This window comes from Pan paniscus, chromosome 7 (assembly GCF_029289425.2).
Source record: "Pan paniscus chromosome 7, NHGRI_mPanPan1-v2.0_pri, whole genome shotgun sequence".
NCBI classification, from domain to species: Eukaryota; Metazoa; Chordata; class Mammalia; order Primates; family Hominidae; genus Pan; species Pan paniscus.
In genome coordinates this window covers 24,264,017-24,279,894 of record NC_073256.2, presented here as the reverse complement: position 1 = coordinate 24,279,894, position 15,878 = coordinate 24,264,017, and the positions used below count along the sequence as shown (strand labels likewise).

Sequence of the window (15,878 nt, the reverse complement as noted above, 5' to 3'; positions counted from 1 at the left end):
CAAATTGAAGGGGTGGCCTGCCCCTCCACACCTGTGGGTATTTCTAGTCGGGTGGGATGAGAGACGGAGAAAAGAAATAAGACATAGAGACAAAGTATAGGGAAACAACAGAGGGTCCAGGGGACTGGCACTCAGCACACCAGGACCTGCACGGGCACTGGCCTCTGAGTTCTCTCAGTTTTTATTGATTATGATTTTCATTATTTCAGCAAAAAGGAATGTAATAGGAGAGCAGGGTGATAATAAGGAGAAGGTCAACAAAAAACATGTGAGCAAAGGAATCTATATCATAATTAAGTTCAAGGGAAGGTACTATGACTGGACGTACACGTAGGCCAGATTTATGTTTCTCTCCACCCAAACATCTCAGTGGAGTAAAGAATAACAAGGCAGCATTACTGCAAACATGTCTCACCTCCCGCCACAGGGCAGCTTTTCTCCTAGCTCAGAGGTGAACAAATGTACAATCAGGTTTTACACCAAGACATTCAGTTCCCAGGGGAAGCAGGAGACAGTGGCCTTCCTCCATCTCAACTGCAAGAGGCTTTCCTCTTTTACTAATCCACATCAGCACAGACCCTTTACGGGTGTCAGGCTGGGGGACAGTCAGGTCTTTCTCATCCCACGAGGCCATATTTCAGACTATCACATGGGGAGAAACCTTGGACAATGCCCTGCTTTCAAGGGCAGGGCTCCCTGCAGCTTTCCCCGGTGCATTGTGCCCCTGGTTTATTGAGACTAGAGAATGGCAATGACTTTTACCAAGTATACTGCTTGTAAACATTTGATTAACAAGGCACGTCCTGCACAGCTCTAGATCCCTTAAACCTCGATTTTATACAACACATGTTTTTGTGAACTCCAAGTTGGGTCAAAGTGGCTGGGGCAAAGATACAAATGAACAACGTCTCAGCAAAGCAATTGTTAAAGTACAGGTCTTTTTCAAAATGGAGTCTCTTATGTCTTCCCTTTCTACATAGACACAGTGACAACCTGATCTCTCTCTTTTCCCTACATTTCCCCCTTTTCTTTTTGACAAAACCGCCATGGTCATCATGGCCCCTTCTCGCTGGTCACTGTCTCTCCGGAGCTGCTGGATACACCTGTAGACTAACAATAGAGAGGACAGACATACAAGAATTAATACAAAATTTGCAATAGTGGAATTTCCAGTGGTTTTAACCCAAGTGACAGGGTTAAGATTTGTGAAACTATCAACAGCTTTTACCATTGCCTCCATTTCTGACACCAGATTTAACTGGGCTTTTGATGTTTCAAAAATTTGTTCTTTCAATTTAGAAATGTGTAAGGTAAGATTATCTTCTCTTCCTTGTAGATGACGTCTAACCATGTCCCAGTGATGTTCAGATTCATTATAAGCTCGAGGTGTAATACAAAAATCTGACGTATTCCAGTCACACTGTAACTGAAAAAGATATTCCAAGCTCATGAGCCTATCTCCCATCCAAATAACAGTTTGTCTAAGATCATTAATTTGATTTGCCAATTTTTGATCTGTTTGAGTCTCACAATTCCACAATTTTGAGGAATTGTTTTGCCAATTATTCACACATTCTGCAGTTTGAACAGAGGAGTGTAAAGCAATTCCAGCAGGCGCAGCAGTAGCTGTGACTGCAATAAGACCCATAATCACTGCAATGAAAGTAAAAATGAATCTTTTAGATCTAGTTAGAACTCCTTTTAATACTTAAGATATGTACAGATGGAGAAGCCTCCCACGGTCGATCCTTGGACACAGGGATCCACACGTCTTTTCTTGCCCTTACTAACAGAATACCATTCTGCCAATCAAAAGTTGAATCAATGCATGTAAACAATCTACAATTTTCACTGGTTGTAGTTTGGGAATCTGGCTTAATAGCTATGTTTCCTACAGCTAGCATATAAGGGGGTTTTACACAACTTTGCAAAGGAATTTTCAGATTGTAATTTAGGTTAATAGTATAATATGGCTTATGACTTCTTGTTCCCATAACTTGATTTCCAGACCAAATTCTAATGTTGTACGAGGCCACAGTGAGCTTCCATAATTCTGGGTGTTCAGGACCAACAACAGGACTAACTAACTTTGGTCAGGGTGATGAAATCCTCTTTTCACCCCATTTCCATGGATAGGGTAATTCTAGCCTTCTATAAACCTGGTCTAGCCTTTTAGTTAAATCACTATCATAGGCCAGATTAGTGGGCCAGACAGATGGAGCCTGTGAACATGAGTGGATCTGGCCCATACAGTCATCATATAATTGGCCTCGAGGGGCCTAGTCTATAATAGTTCCAAATTTATTGTTTTGTAGTACCACTGCAGTATCAGCCACACATTCTTCCCAGACTAAGACTTCTGGGTCTTTTGATTCTTTTGGAATTTCCTTGGGGCATGGTTTCCCTTTAGGCCTAAATTTTAATGATCTTTGATAGGAAGAATTCTGTAAATTATTCATTTGTGACCCGAATGACATTCCACTTATCATACGATAAGTAAATTTACTGGTGGCCCTGACAGTAGGTACTTCTACCAACCAATTTTGGTTTGTAGGCATTAAGCATCCTGGTGCTTTTCCCAGGCAAATAGGAGGATAATGATACCCAATGGAAATGTTTATCATCATTCCTTCTTCTTCAGGTTGGGCAGGGCCACGGTCATCTGTGGGGCCTGGTACCCATGCACTGTTATTAACATATACTTCAATAGGATTATCTATCCAAGTGACTGCTCGAATTAAGGGTGGGAAAGGCACATAGGCCCAGTAAGTATAGTTAGCTGTAGCCGCTCCTGAAGACATAGGGAGACTTACCACCGTTGATACAATCATTAAAGCTGCAAGCAGCATATTCTCTGGAGTTTGTGTTACCCTTGTGTTTTCCAGGCTTTTTTCAGCTAACTGTGTCAGCTTCTTTAGCTGGGCCCAGGTCGGCAGCCCCACTTTCTTGGTGGATGGCAACTTCATCTGTTCTTCTGATATCACCATTTTGTTCACCCTGCGAGTCGATGATGTTCGATTGCGTGTTCTCTGTCTCTGCGGAGGAGCCTTCCCTTGCACCTCTGATGGGTTCATTGTAGAACTTCAAATGTCTAGTGGGTACCCAAAGAGGAAGCTGATTTTCTCCTGGTGAAACACAAGCAAAACCTCCCCCCCATGTTATCACCTTACCTATTTCCCATGTTTTATTTTTGTTGTCTTTCCACCAAATCAGTTTTCCCTCATGTGGGCTGTTCTTTTTTACCAGTAAAATGTTGTTCTGCAGAAGTAGTGGTCTGATTTCTATATATATTTAAAAAATTTAAAGTATAGAGTGCTAGATTAAGTTGCATCTGGGGAGTGTTATACTCCTTACTTTTTCCTTTTTTTGTTTAACCAATTGAGCTTTGAGTGTTCTATTAGTTCTTTCAATTATGGCCTGTCCTTGGAAATTAGGGATTCCTGTTGTATGTGTAATTTTCCACTGATTTAAGGATTTTCAAAATGCTTTACTACGGTATCCTGGCCAATTATCTGTTTCAATTTTTTCTGAAACTCCCATGACTGCAAAACAAGATAATAAATGTCTTTTAACATGGGAAGTACTTTCTCCTGTCTGGCAGGTTGCCCATATGAAATGTGAATAAGTATCAACTGTCGCATGGACAAATGACAATTTTCCAAATGAAGGTACATGTGTGACGTCCATTTGCCATAATGCATCAGGACATAAACCTCTAGGATTAACTGCTGCCTCTTGAGCGGGTAGGTGTAAGACTTGACACTGAGCACAATGTTGTACAACATTTTTTGGTTGTTTCCATGTGATATCAAATTTGTTTTTTAATCCTGTTGCATTTACATGAGTCAGGGCCTGAAGTTCTTGTGCTTCCATGAAGGCAGATGATACTAGCAAGTCAGCTTGTTCATTTGCCTTAGTTAAAGGCTCTGGTAAATTAGTATGTGCTCGGATGTGAGCAATATAAAATGGGAAATTTCTTTTTCTTAGCTTGTTGTAGCAATTTAAACAGCTGATTTAACTGATCATCCATACTATATTTGATTAGGGCTGTCTCAACATCCTTTGTAGCCTGTACTACATATGCAGAATCTGAAACAATGTTAATAGGCTGATTAAAATCTTGTAACACTGAAATGACAGCAACCAATTCTGTTCTTTGAGCTGAGTGATATTGAGTTTCAATGACTTGTTCTTTTGGCCCAGTGTAAGCCACTTTTCCATTGCTGGAACCATCAGTAAACACCGTCAGAGCATTTTATAGAGGTTTTTCTCTGTAATTTTAGGTAAAATCCAAGTTGTCAATTTCAAAAACTGGAAGATTTTTGCTTTTGGGTAATGATTATCAATAATTCCCACAAAATCAGCAAGACCAATCTGCCCTGCACCAGAATTGATAAAGACTTGTGTAACCTGTTCCTTGTTTAAAGAAACAATGATTTTTATCTGGGTCATTTCCACACAATTTTACTATTCATAGTCTTGCCTGACCAATTAATGTAGCCATTTGATCTAAGTACAATGTAAAAGTCTTAACTGTACTGTGAGGAAGGAATGACCACTCCACAAGATCTGTATTTTGAACAATAATGCCTGTTGGAGAATGTGCAGTAGCAAAAATTAAAAGTTGGAGTGGGGCTAAGTGATCTATTCTATTTACTTTTGCTGACTGAAATTTTTCTTCAACTAATTCTATTTCTTTAGTTGCCTCTGGAGTTAATATTCTTTTACTATTTAAGTCTGGATCCCCTCTTAAGATAGAGAACAAATTTGACATGGCATAAGTAGGGATGCCTAGAGTTGGCTGAATCCAATTAATATCTCCTAGCAATTTTGGAAGTCATTTAATGTTCTTAATGTGTCTTTTCTTATTTCTACTTTTTGTGGTTCAATTTTTCTCTCCTCTACCTGCATTCCCAAATAATGAAAAGGAGTGGAGGTCTGAATCTTATCAGATGCTATTGTCAGGCCTGCGTTTGCAACCTCTGTCTGCAGAAATGTGTAACAGTGAATTAATTTGTCTCTTGTTTCTGCAGCACACAAAATATCATCAACATAATGAATGACATAACAGTCTGAAAACTTGTCTCTAACTGGTTGAAGAACTTGAGCTACAAAAGTCTGACAAATAATTGGACTATTAAGCATTCCCTGAGGCAACACTTTCCACTGAAATCTAGTGGCTGGTTCTTTATTATTTATGTCTGGTAAAGTGAAAGCCAATTTTTCAAAATCCTGTTTTGCCAGAGGAATGGTAAAAAAGCAATCCTTCAGATCAATTATAATTAAAGGCCAATCTTCGGGGATCATGGCTGGAGAGGGCAGCCCAGGTTGGAGAGGCCCCATGGGTTTAATTACTGCATTAACAGCTCTTAATTCAGTTAGCATGTGCCATCTGCCTGATTTTTTTCTGAATTACAAACATAGGAGAATTCCAAGGCGAAAATGAATGCTCAATATGTCCCTTTTCTAATTGTTATTTTGCCAATAAGTGTAAGGCCTCCAGCTTTTGTTTTGGTAGTGGCCACTGATTTACCCATACAGGCTTTTCTGTTTTCCAAGTTAATGAAATGGGTTTTGGAGGCTCTACAGTGGCCACCCCTAAAAAGGATACCCTAGTCCTTTTCTTTCTGGATTTCCCTTAGCCTCAAATGGAACTTTAATGCCTTCTCCATTTTTCCCTAGTCCTTTGCCAGGGAGATATCCCATTTTAGTCATGATTTTTTGACTCGTGGGGCTGTATAGAGAGATTGGAATAGTAATCTCTGCATGCCACTGTTCGAATAAGTCTCGGCCCCATAAATTAATTGGAATAGAAGTAATCATAGGCTGAAATGTACTCTCTTAATTATCAGGTCCTAGACAATGTAAAATCCTGGCACTTTGATACACTTCTGAGGCAGTGCCCACACCAACAAGTCCTGTAAAAGGCTTTTGTTTAGGCCGATTTTTTTGCCATTGATTTAAGGCAATGATAGAAACATCAGCCCCAGTATCCACTAATCCTTCAAACTGTTTTCCCTGAATAGTAACTGTACACGCAGGTCTATTCTCTGAGAGCTGACTAGCCCAATAAACAGCTTTTCCAGCAGTGTTGGTACTTCCAAACCCTCCTGTTCTTTCTGTTTTGCTATCCCCAATTTTAATATAAGGCAAGAGCAGTAATTGAGCAATTCTATCACCTGGATTGGCACTCCAGGGAACGGTAGAGCTGATCACTAACTGAATTTCCCCTTTATAATCTGAGTCAATTACCCCAGTATGAATTTGAACTCCTTTCAAATTTAGACTAGATCTTCCTAAAATAAGGCCTACCATCCCTTGTGGCAGCAGGCCATATACCCCTTTAGGAATCTTTTGCGTGGGCTCTCCACGGAGTAAAGAAATCATTTGAGTAGAACATAAATCTACTTCAGCACTGCCTGCTGTGGCAGGGGATAATTGTCGTATTCTAATTGGCTGATTCCCTGAAATGGTGGTATTTACTCTGGGGGTTGTCCCTGAAAATCCTGAGGAACAAATGGCTGAATCGGGAATGCCCCACTTTGTTGCGGGGCCTGGGGCTGGCCCCTCTTGCCGTTTCCCGACAAGGGTTGTCCATTTTTATCAAATTTAGAACGACATGCCTTAGCCCGATGTTTTCCTTTTCCACATCTTGGACACAGGCCAGGTGGCTCTTTTTTTTTTTTTTTTGCTCTGTTTATTTAAGCCTGGGCAATTCTTTTTTAGATGACCGATTTGACCACAATTATAACATTTTCCCCCAAATGTTTTAACTTGTCCTCCTAAAGCAACCCCTGTAATTGCTTGAGCCAATAGCATTGCCTTATGCATAGCTCCTCCAGTCCCATCACAAGCCTTCACATATTCTGTAATTACATCAACTCCTGCTGAAACCTTTCCTCTTAATGGCTTTATGGCTGATTGACACTCTGGATTTGCGTTTGGATAAGCCATTATTTCTACAATAACTTTTCGGGCGTTACATGCAATGGATTTTTGAGCTGCATCTTGCAACCTTGCCACAAAGTCTGGATATGGCTCTTTAGAGCCTTGTCTGATTAAACTAAAAGAAGGGCATGAGGTTCCTGGGTTCTGAATCTTTTCCCAGGCCCTGAGGCAAATAGCTCTTAGTTGTTCAATAGCCTCATTTTCATTACTGATTGTTGGTTAATAGTGCCCCAATTTGGACCTGTTCCTAGCAATTGGTCTGCATCTATATAAGCAACAGGATTAGTAGCCTGATTTTTTCGTACCTGTTCTTGTACCCCATCAATCCACCAGGTTTTAAACTGTAGTTACGGAGAGGGTGAAAGGGAAGATTTAGCCAAATTTTCCCAATCATAAGGAATAAGTCTATTTCAACGAGCAATGGAATCTAATAATGTTCTCATATAAGGAGAGTTAAGTCCATATTGTTTAACTCCTTCCTTCATATCTTTTAAAATTTTTATGGTGAGAGATTCATATCTAGTCTCAGTTCAGACAGACGCTCCTGCGTGACTCCCTTTCCCTGCCGTCATCGGTTGTAATATTACCGGATATTGCCATGCCTCAAGATCTCTCTGTTTTCTGGTTGTAGCAGTGGTCTCATGCAGTGCACATTCTTGTCCACTAGGTGGTACTGTAAGATCAAACGCCATCGCCGTGGGTTGTTGATATAGTGCCTTGCTGTTTGGCACAGGACGCACTGCCTGAGATCCATACTGAACCTCTGGAGACGGCGGATAGTGAAATTCGGCTGGCGGCTGGTGGTGATAAACTACCGATGGTCGGGTTTTATTTTCTACTGGCTGGTATTGCGGATACTGTGCCTGGATTGGCATTTGAGATTGTGACATCACAGGCATCTGAACCGCGGGAGAAAGAGTTGGTGGCCATCGTGGTCTAAACTCTGATGGCCGAAATAATTCTGGACCTCCTTCCCCCAATTTTGATGATTCAGGATATATTACCTCCTGTAATTGATTATAGTCAACATTCTGCATTGACCAAGCCAGTACAGGCTCTACTGCATTTTTACAATGTGAACTTTCCATTCCTTTCTTAAACTCTGTTTCTGCCTCTTCTTCACAATCTATTACACAGCTTTCAGGGGCATGAAAGACTGAAACGCTATCTTCTTCTATTTGAAATGGTTCTAAAGTTGCTTTAATAGTGGCCCAATCATTCCATACTGTAAGTGGGATGATTTTACCTTCCCTAATTGCTTGTTTTAGTTCTTTGCCAATTTTTTCCCAATCTTTCAAATCTAAAGTTCCCTTTTCTGGAAACCATGGGTGGAATTGTTCTATTGTTTGAAATAGCGTAACTAGATTTTCTGTAGAAGCTTTAACTCTACGTCTTCTTAAGAGAATTTTAATGAAGCTGAGATAAGAAGCATATTTACTTTCAGTTTGCCTCATTGTTACCCTGGATTCCTCCCAGCGCACAAGCTAACCGCAAGGCTGACTGTGGACGTACTGGGGAATCTCTCGTCCGCTGTCCTCAATGCTCACGTTCTTAGCGTACCTTCACCCTAGAGAAGGGCCCCACGCTGGGCTCCAGATGAAGGGGTGGTCTGCCCCTCCACACCTGTGGGTATTTCTAGTCAGGTGGGATGAGAGACGGAGAAAAGAAATAAGACACAGAGACAAAGTATAGAGAAACAGCAGTGGGTCCAGGGGACCGGCATTAAGCACACCAAGGACATGCACAGGCACCGGCCTCTGAGTTCCCTCAGTTTTTATTGATTATGATTTTCATTATTTCAGCAAAAAGGAATATACTAGGAGAACAGGGTGATAATAAGGAGGTCAACAAAAAGCATGTGAGCAAAAGAATCTATATCATAATTAAGTTTAAGGGAAGGTACTATGACTGGACATGTACATAAGCCAGATTTATGTTTCTCTCCACCCAAAAATCTCAGTGGAGTAAAGAATAACAAGGCAGCATTGCTGCGAACATGTCTCGCCTCCCATCACTGGGCAGCTTTTCTCCTATCTCAGAGTTGAACAAATGTACAATCGGGTTTTACACCGAGACTTTGAGTTCCCACGGGCAGGCAGGAGACAGTGGCCTTCCTCCATCTCAACTGCAAGAGGCTTTCCTCTTTTCCTAACTCACCTCACCACAGACCTTTTATGGGTATCGGGCTGGGGGACAGTCAGGTCTTTCTCATCCCGCGAGGCCATATTTCAGATTATCACATGGAGAGAAACCTTGAACAATACCCTGCTTTCAAGGGCAGAGGTCCCTGCGGCTTTCCACAGTGTATTGTGCCCCTGGTTTATTGAGACTAGAGAATGGCAATGACTTTTACCAAGTATACTGCTTGTAAACATTTGGTTAACAAGGCATGTCCTGCACAGCCCTAGATCCCTTAAACCTTGATTTTATACAACACATGTTTTTGTGAACTCCAAGTTGGGTCAAAGTGGTTGGGGCAAAGTGTCTGGGGCAAAGCTACAAATGAACAATATCTCTGCAAAGCAATTGTTTAAAGTATAGATCTTTTTCAAAATGGAGTCTCTTATGTCTTCCCTTTCTACATAGATACAGTGACAGTCTGATCTCTCTTTCTTTTCCCTACACAAATAAAGAGCCCAGTGCCTTTTCTCATTGCTCAAGAGATTGAAGGGGTAGGAAGAAAAGATGTTAAGTTATAAACATGTTTCAGTTTTGGTACCACTTGAGCCAATTTACGTTTTAAAGAGGAAAGAGTCTTGCCTACAAAGTCAGCCCCTGGGTTTTCCTTCTGCTTATGGAATCCAGGCAATAGGCAAAGAGAAAAAGAAAACTAAGGAATCAGCCAGATGCAGTGGCTCATGCTTGTAATCTTGGCACTTTGGGAGGTTGAGGCAGGTGGACTTCTTGAGTCCAGGAGTTCAAGACCAGCCTGGCCCACATAGTGAGACCCCGTTTCTAGAAAAAATACAAAAAGGTGCTGAGCATGGTGGCATGCACCTGTAGTCGCAGTTACTTGGGAGGCTGAGGTGGGAAACTACTTCAGCCCAGGAGGTTGAGGCTGCAGTGAGCCATGATTGTGCCACTATACTCCAGCCTGGGTGACAGAGTGAGGTCCTGTCTCAAAACAAAAAAGATAAGAAAAAGAAAACTAGGGAATATGGACAGAATAAGTTTCTATATATAATAAAGAACTGAGATAGAACTGGGTTCACTGAATAATTATTTGAGTTGCTTTTGTGTGAATTTTTCCTATTGGAGTCTACCTTTGTTTTTTTGTGTGTGCGCATTTTTTGTTTTTTGGTTTTTTTTTGTTTAGTTTTGTCTTTGTGTTTTTTTTGAGACTGGGCTCTGTTGCCCAGTCTGCTGGAGTGCAGAGGCACGATCTCAGCTCACTGCAACCTCTGCCTCAGCCTCCCCAGAAGCTGGGACTACTGGGCATGTACCACCAAGCCCAGCTAATTTTTGTATTTTTAGTAGAGATGGGGTTTCACCATGTTGGCCAGGCCTGGTCTTGAACTCCTGGGCTCAAGTGATCCACCTGCCTCAGCCTCCCAAAGTGCTGGAATTACAGGTGTGAGCCCCTGCGCCCAGCTAGAGTCTACCATTCTTTGAATTCACTGCAGTGCAAAGACTGGGACATGTGGAACTCCAGGTGTATATGGGTTATGTAGAGATGCTAGGGGCGGATTAAGGAAGGAAAGATATGAGAAGCCTGCAGAGCATGCTTTCCCAGACTGTATGGGCCCTGGGAAAGGAGAAGTGGACAGAAAGAGAACACTAGATACCCTGGAAGAGAAGATTCATCAAAGTCATCAGGGAAGTTAGTAATGCAAGGGAAAAAATTTAGAGACAGGGCCAAACACGCTTCTTCCAAGTCCTTTCTGTCTGCTCAGTCACCTCTATGCTTATTTTTCTTCTTTCCTCTAAGTAGTGTCATGCGTTTTCTTCCTATTCCTAGTCACTCCTAGTCAACAATTTCCTCTCTTTACCATCTTTTCATCAGAACTTGAAACCTCCTCTCCTTCATGTATTAGTGATCATGTTTCTCCATAATACTGCTAGAAACAAGAAATGAAACCTGGAAAACCTGCGTTTGAGAACCAGATCTGCCTCTGCTAGCTATTTGAGAAGTTATTTTGTTCCATTCTTTTTGTTGTTATCGAAACAGCGTGTCACTCTGTCGCCCAGGCTGGAGTGGAGTGGTTCAATCTTGGCTCACTGCAGCCTCAATCTCCTGGGCTCACTCAATCCTTTCACATCAGCCTCCTGAGTAGCTGAGACTACAGGTGTGTGCCACCACAGCTGGCTAATTTTTAATGCTTTTTTTTTTTGGTTTACTTATTTTTTTTTTTGTAGAGATGGTGTCTTGCTATGTTGTGTAGGCTGGTCTCAAACTCATGGGCTCAAGCGATCCTCCTGCCTTGGCCTCTCAGATGAAATGGGAAAAGTTCTGTTGTCCCCCTCGAAGGGCATGCGATGCGAGTGTCGTTAATTTTTCAGTGCCCCACTGCTCAAACCTCTAGGAGAGCATGCAGACAGGCAGGGAGACTCCTGGCAGTGTCCAGGGGTGAATGTTTATAGTTGAAGCCCCAGTGGGCGTGTGTTACAGGGTGCTGTTTTAGTTTAGCCGTCTGTAGGTAGCTTCTGTTAGTCGGCTCAATTAGACCCCCGCCTTATTGCAAGGAGAGAGGGCTCTCTTTGTCCCGGGGTTCTTGCCTTGGTGTACCGGAAGTGGTGCGATCTCAGCTCACTGCAAGCTCCGACTCCTGGGTTCACGCCATTCTTCTGCCTCAGCCTCCCAAGTAGCTGGGACTACAGGCACCCACCACCAAGCCTGACTAATTTTTTTGTATTTTTAGTAGAGATGGGGATTCACTGTGTTAGCCAGGATGGTCTGGATCTCCTGACCTCGTGATCTGCCCACCTCGGCCTCCCAAAGTGCTGGGATTACAGGCTTGAGAGTGCAAGGTTTTATTGAGTGGAAGTATCTCTCAGCAGATGGGGGAGCCAGAAGGGAGATGGTTTACCTCTGGAGTTGGGTGAGTGGCCGGACTCTTCTCCGAACGTCCCAGCCAAACTCTGCGTTGTTCTGCAGTTAGTGGCCTGCGGTGTGTCGGTGCCCATTGGTGCGTTCCTCTTGACGTCCAGCACCCTTGTGTTCCTCCGGTGATGTGCTCCTCTCGAAGTCCAGCTGCCTGTGTGTCTGCCTGCTAGGGTGTCAGGGTTTTTATAGGCACAGAATGGGGGTGTGGCAGCCAGGGTGGTCTTGGGAAATGCAACATCTGGGCAGGAAAACAAAAATGCCTGTCCTCACCTAGGTCCATGGACACAGGCCCTGGGGAGGAGGAGCCCTAGCCAGGGACCACACCCTCCTCTACCCAGTACTTCCCTTCCTCACTTCCATATCATTTAAAGGGACCACATTCTTCCCTTCTGAGCACTTCCCTTCTGTATCACAAAGTGTTGGGATTATCGGCATGAGGCACTGGTCCCAGCCAATTCCGTTCTTTTAATGCAAACTAGAAAATAGGTGTTCAGAAAGGCCTGCCCTATCCATCTCAGGGAGTTGCTATGAAGATCAAATTAGACCATGTGCAACAGAAGTTTAGAAAAGATTCCAAAAGCACTGTGCAATGGGAATGTATTTTTAAACTCCACTGAGTGGACTTAAAACTATGGTTTTCTTTCTTTCTTTCTTTCTTTTTTGGTTGAGACAGAGTTTCACTCTTGTTGCCTAGGCTGGAGTGCAATGATGCCATCTTGGCTTACTGCAACCTCTGCCTCCCAGGTTCAAGTGATTCTCTGCCTTAGCCACCCGAGTAGCTGGGATTGCAGGCGCTCACCACCATGCCTGGCTAATTTCTTTCTTTCTTTGTTTTTGTCATTTTAGTAGAGATGGGGTTTCACAGTGTTGGCCAGGCTGGTCTCGAACTCCTCACCTTAGGTGATCCACCCATCTTGGCCTCCCAGAGTGCTGGGATTAAGGCTTTAGCCACCGCACCCAACCTGTGTTTCTTTTTTAAGCAAGAAAACAAATGCCTCTCCCCAGCGCTCATTAAACAAATCCCTCTGTTTTTTTTTTTTTTTTTTTTTTTTTTCCCCCATAGGATTCTTATCCTTCTTACCCCACTGCAAACAATCTATTTTCTTTTGGCCCTTCTGTCCGTCTGTGAAAGGGTCAGGCTTTCTAGCTAACCCTTCATCAAATATTTTTGATGACCACAGTCAAGACAGTACTTATTATTTTTGGGGGGAGGACGGAGTTTTGCTCTTGTTGCCCAGGCTGGAGGGCAATGGCGCAGTCTCAGCTCACTGCAACCTCTGCCTCCAGGGTTCAAGTGATTCTCTTACCTCAGCCTCCCAAGTAGCTGGGATTACAGGTGCACAACACCACACCCAGCTAATTTTTGTATTTTTAGTAGAGATGGGGTTTCTCCATGTTGGTCAGGCTGGTCTCAAACTCCTGACCTCAGGTGATCTATACACCTCAGCCTCCCAAAGTGTTGGGATTACGGGGGTGAGCAACCCTGACTGACCAGGACAGTTCTTATTAATGCCTGAGATGCATCCAGGAGCACATGACCTGGCTGTGACTGTTCTAACAAAGTTCCCCAAATGGGTGGCTCAGGACAACAGAAAGTCATTCTCTCCAGTTCCAGAAGCTTGATGTCTGAAACGGGCAGGGCCGTGCTCCCTCTGAAGGCTCTAGGGATGAATCCTTCCTTGCCTCTTCTGGCTTCTGGTGGTTGCTGGCATTCCTTGGCTTGTGGCCACATCATTCCATTCTCTTCCTTCATTCTCATGTGGCCTTCTCCTGTGTGTGTCTCTGTCTCTTCTTCTCTTCCCATGAGGATGCCATTATTACTCAATTTAAGGTTCACGCTATTCCAATATGACCTATTTGTAATTAGATCTGCAGTGACCCTATTTTCTTTTCTTTTTTTTTTTTTTTTGTGATGGAGTCTTGCTCTGTTGCCCAGGCTGGAGTTCAGTGACACAATCTCAGCTCGCTTCAACTCTGCCTCCTGGGTTCAAGTGATTCTTCAGCCTCAGCCTCTGAAGTAGCTGGGATTGCAGGTGCACGCCACCATGCCTAGCTAATTTTTATGTTTTTAATAGAGACAGGGTTTGCCATGCTAGCCAGGCTGGTCTCGAACTCCTGACCTCAAGTGATCCTCCTGCCTCAGCCTCCCAAAGTGTTAAGATTACAAGCATGAGCCACCATGCCCTGCCCCTATTTTCTAATAAGGTCACATTCTGGGATTCCTGGTGAATGTGAATTTTTGGAGGACAGTATTCAGTCTAGCAAAAGGCAGAACATCCTCATTTTCTTCCCTACCTCAGAAATAAAGAAGTTAACTTCAACCCCTCTGAGAGAGAGAGGCTTCCTGAGCTTCCAACAATCAATTATCCAAATATTAGTCACAGAAGGGCACTAAGGGTTGTGCACAGCACGTGGCCAGCCCGTTCTCTGAGTCTGTCAAGTTTAAGGTGAACGCTAATCCTGAATGAGTCTTAAAATGTATTTGGCATATCCTGGTCATTGTAAAATGTTCTCACATTGTGATGGCTGGGGCTTCCCTCTCAGGTGTAATCTGCGAAGTCAGACGTGACACAGCCTGGGTGAGGTGGGCCAAGCCGGGAACTGGGTTAGGAGGGAAGCTGGGGAATGATCTCCAAGGTCTCAGATCCCAAACTGGCTTTAGCCAGATTCACCCAGAGGGATCTCATAAAAAATGCACATTCCGGGGTCCACCCCAGACCTAATGAATCAGAATCACCTGGGAAGGAGCCTGGGGAGCTCTATTTTCAGAAGCAGCCCAGCCGAATCCTACGGTCAGACAGGGCTAGGAATCCGAGCTCAGTCTAGCGCGGTAGTTCCCAAACTCGTCTGTGCTTCAAAAAATACAGATGCTGATGTCCGGGCATGGTGGCTCATACCTATAATCCCAGCAGTTTGGGACGCTGAGGCGGGAGTATCACTTGAGCCCAGGAGTTTGAGACTAGCCTGGTGAACATAGGGAGATACTGTCTCTATAAAAAATTTAAAAATTAGGCAGGTGTGGTGGTGCCCGCCTGTGATCCCAGCTACCGTGGAGGTTGAAGTGGGAGGGTTTCTTGAGCCCAGGAGATGGAGCCTGTAGTGAGCTATGATTGTGCCACTGCACTCCAGCCTGGGTAACAGAGCGAGGCCCTGTCTCAAAAACAAAACAAACAAAAAACGGATGCTATGTCCCATTCCAGAGGTTGAGGTTTAATTGTTCTTGGGTGTGGCCTGGATTTTGGAAGATTTAAAAAAAAATCCCAGGTGACCCTAAAGTGTAGATGAGTTTGGAAACCACACATTTAAGGCACACTTGAATGGGGGAGCAGTGAGGTGGCGCGGGCTAGCCAGCCAGAACCCAGGAGTGGGCCAGTAGGAACGAGCATTGCAGAGGCCATTAAGTCTGGGAAGCGTAGTGTCTGTGGCCCATAACAATGCTTCGGCATGAATGCTTTAGACCTAAGACAATTGGCTCCTAAATGTGCAAACTGCAAGGCTGAAATGAATGCATGTTTAATGCTTTACAACACTGTCAAGGGATCAGCTGCAACTCCGTTCTGAGGGCGTGATGCCTGAGATATGCCTGTAATGGAGGTTGATTTTAATGAATTTAATATGGTGTGGAGTGGGGCCTTCAAAAGTAAAGATGTCAGTTCTAAGTTGGTTGCAGGGTTCTGGGCAAAGGTCTTAAAACCCCATGGTGAGCAGATGGCCAATCCTGAGCACCCCAATTTTAAAACAGGGCTTTTTCCAAGAGACTTTTTGAAAATAGCTCCTATTTTGAGGGGAGGAACCCTGGCAGGAGAGAGCCAGAGTTAAGCCCAGCTGAGAGGGGGTTGGCAGGCAGGGGTCTGCCTGATCCTCACTGAAGCTTGGTACTCAGGGT

General features: G+C 43.6%; 1 pseudogene; it reads right to left on the bottom strand.

Moving 5' to 3' along the window:
• Positions 1-972: 972 nt before the first annotated feature.
• LOC134731030 (endogenous retrovirus group K member 6 Env polyprotein-like) lies at positions 973-3,562 on the bottom strand (annotated as a pseudogene).
• Positions 3,563-15,878: the final 12,316 nt, after the last annotated feature.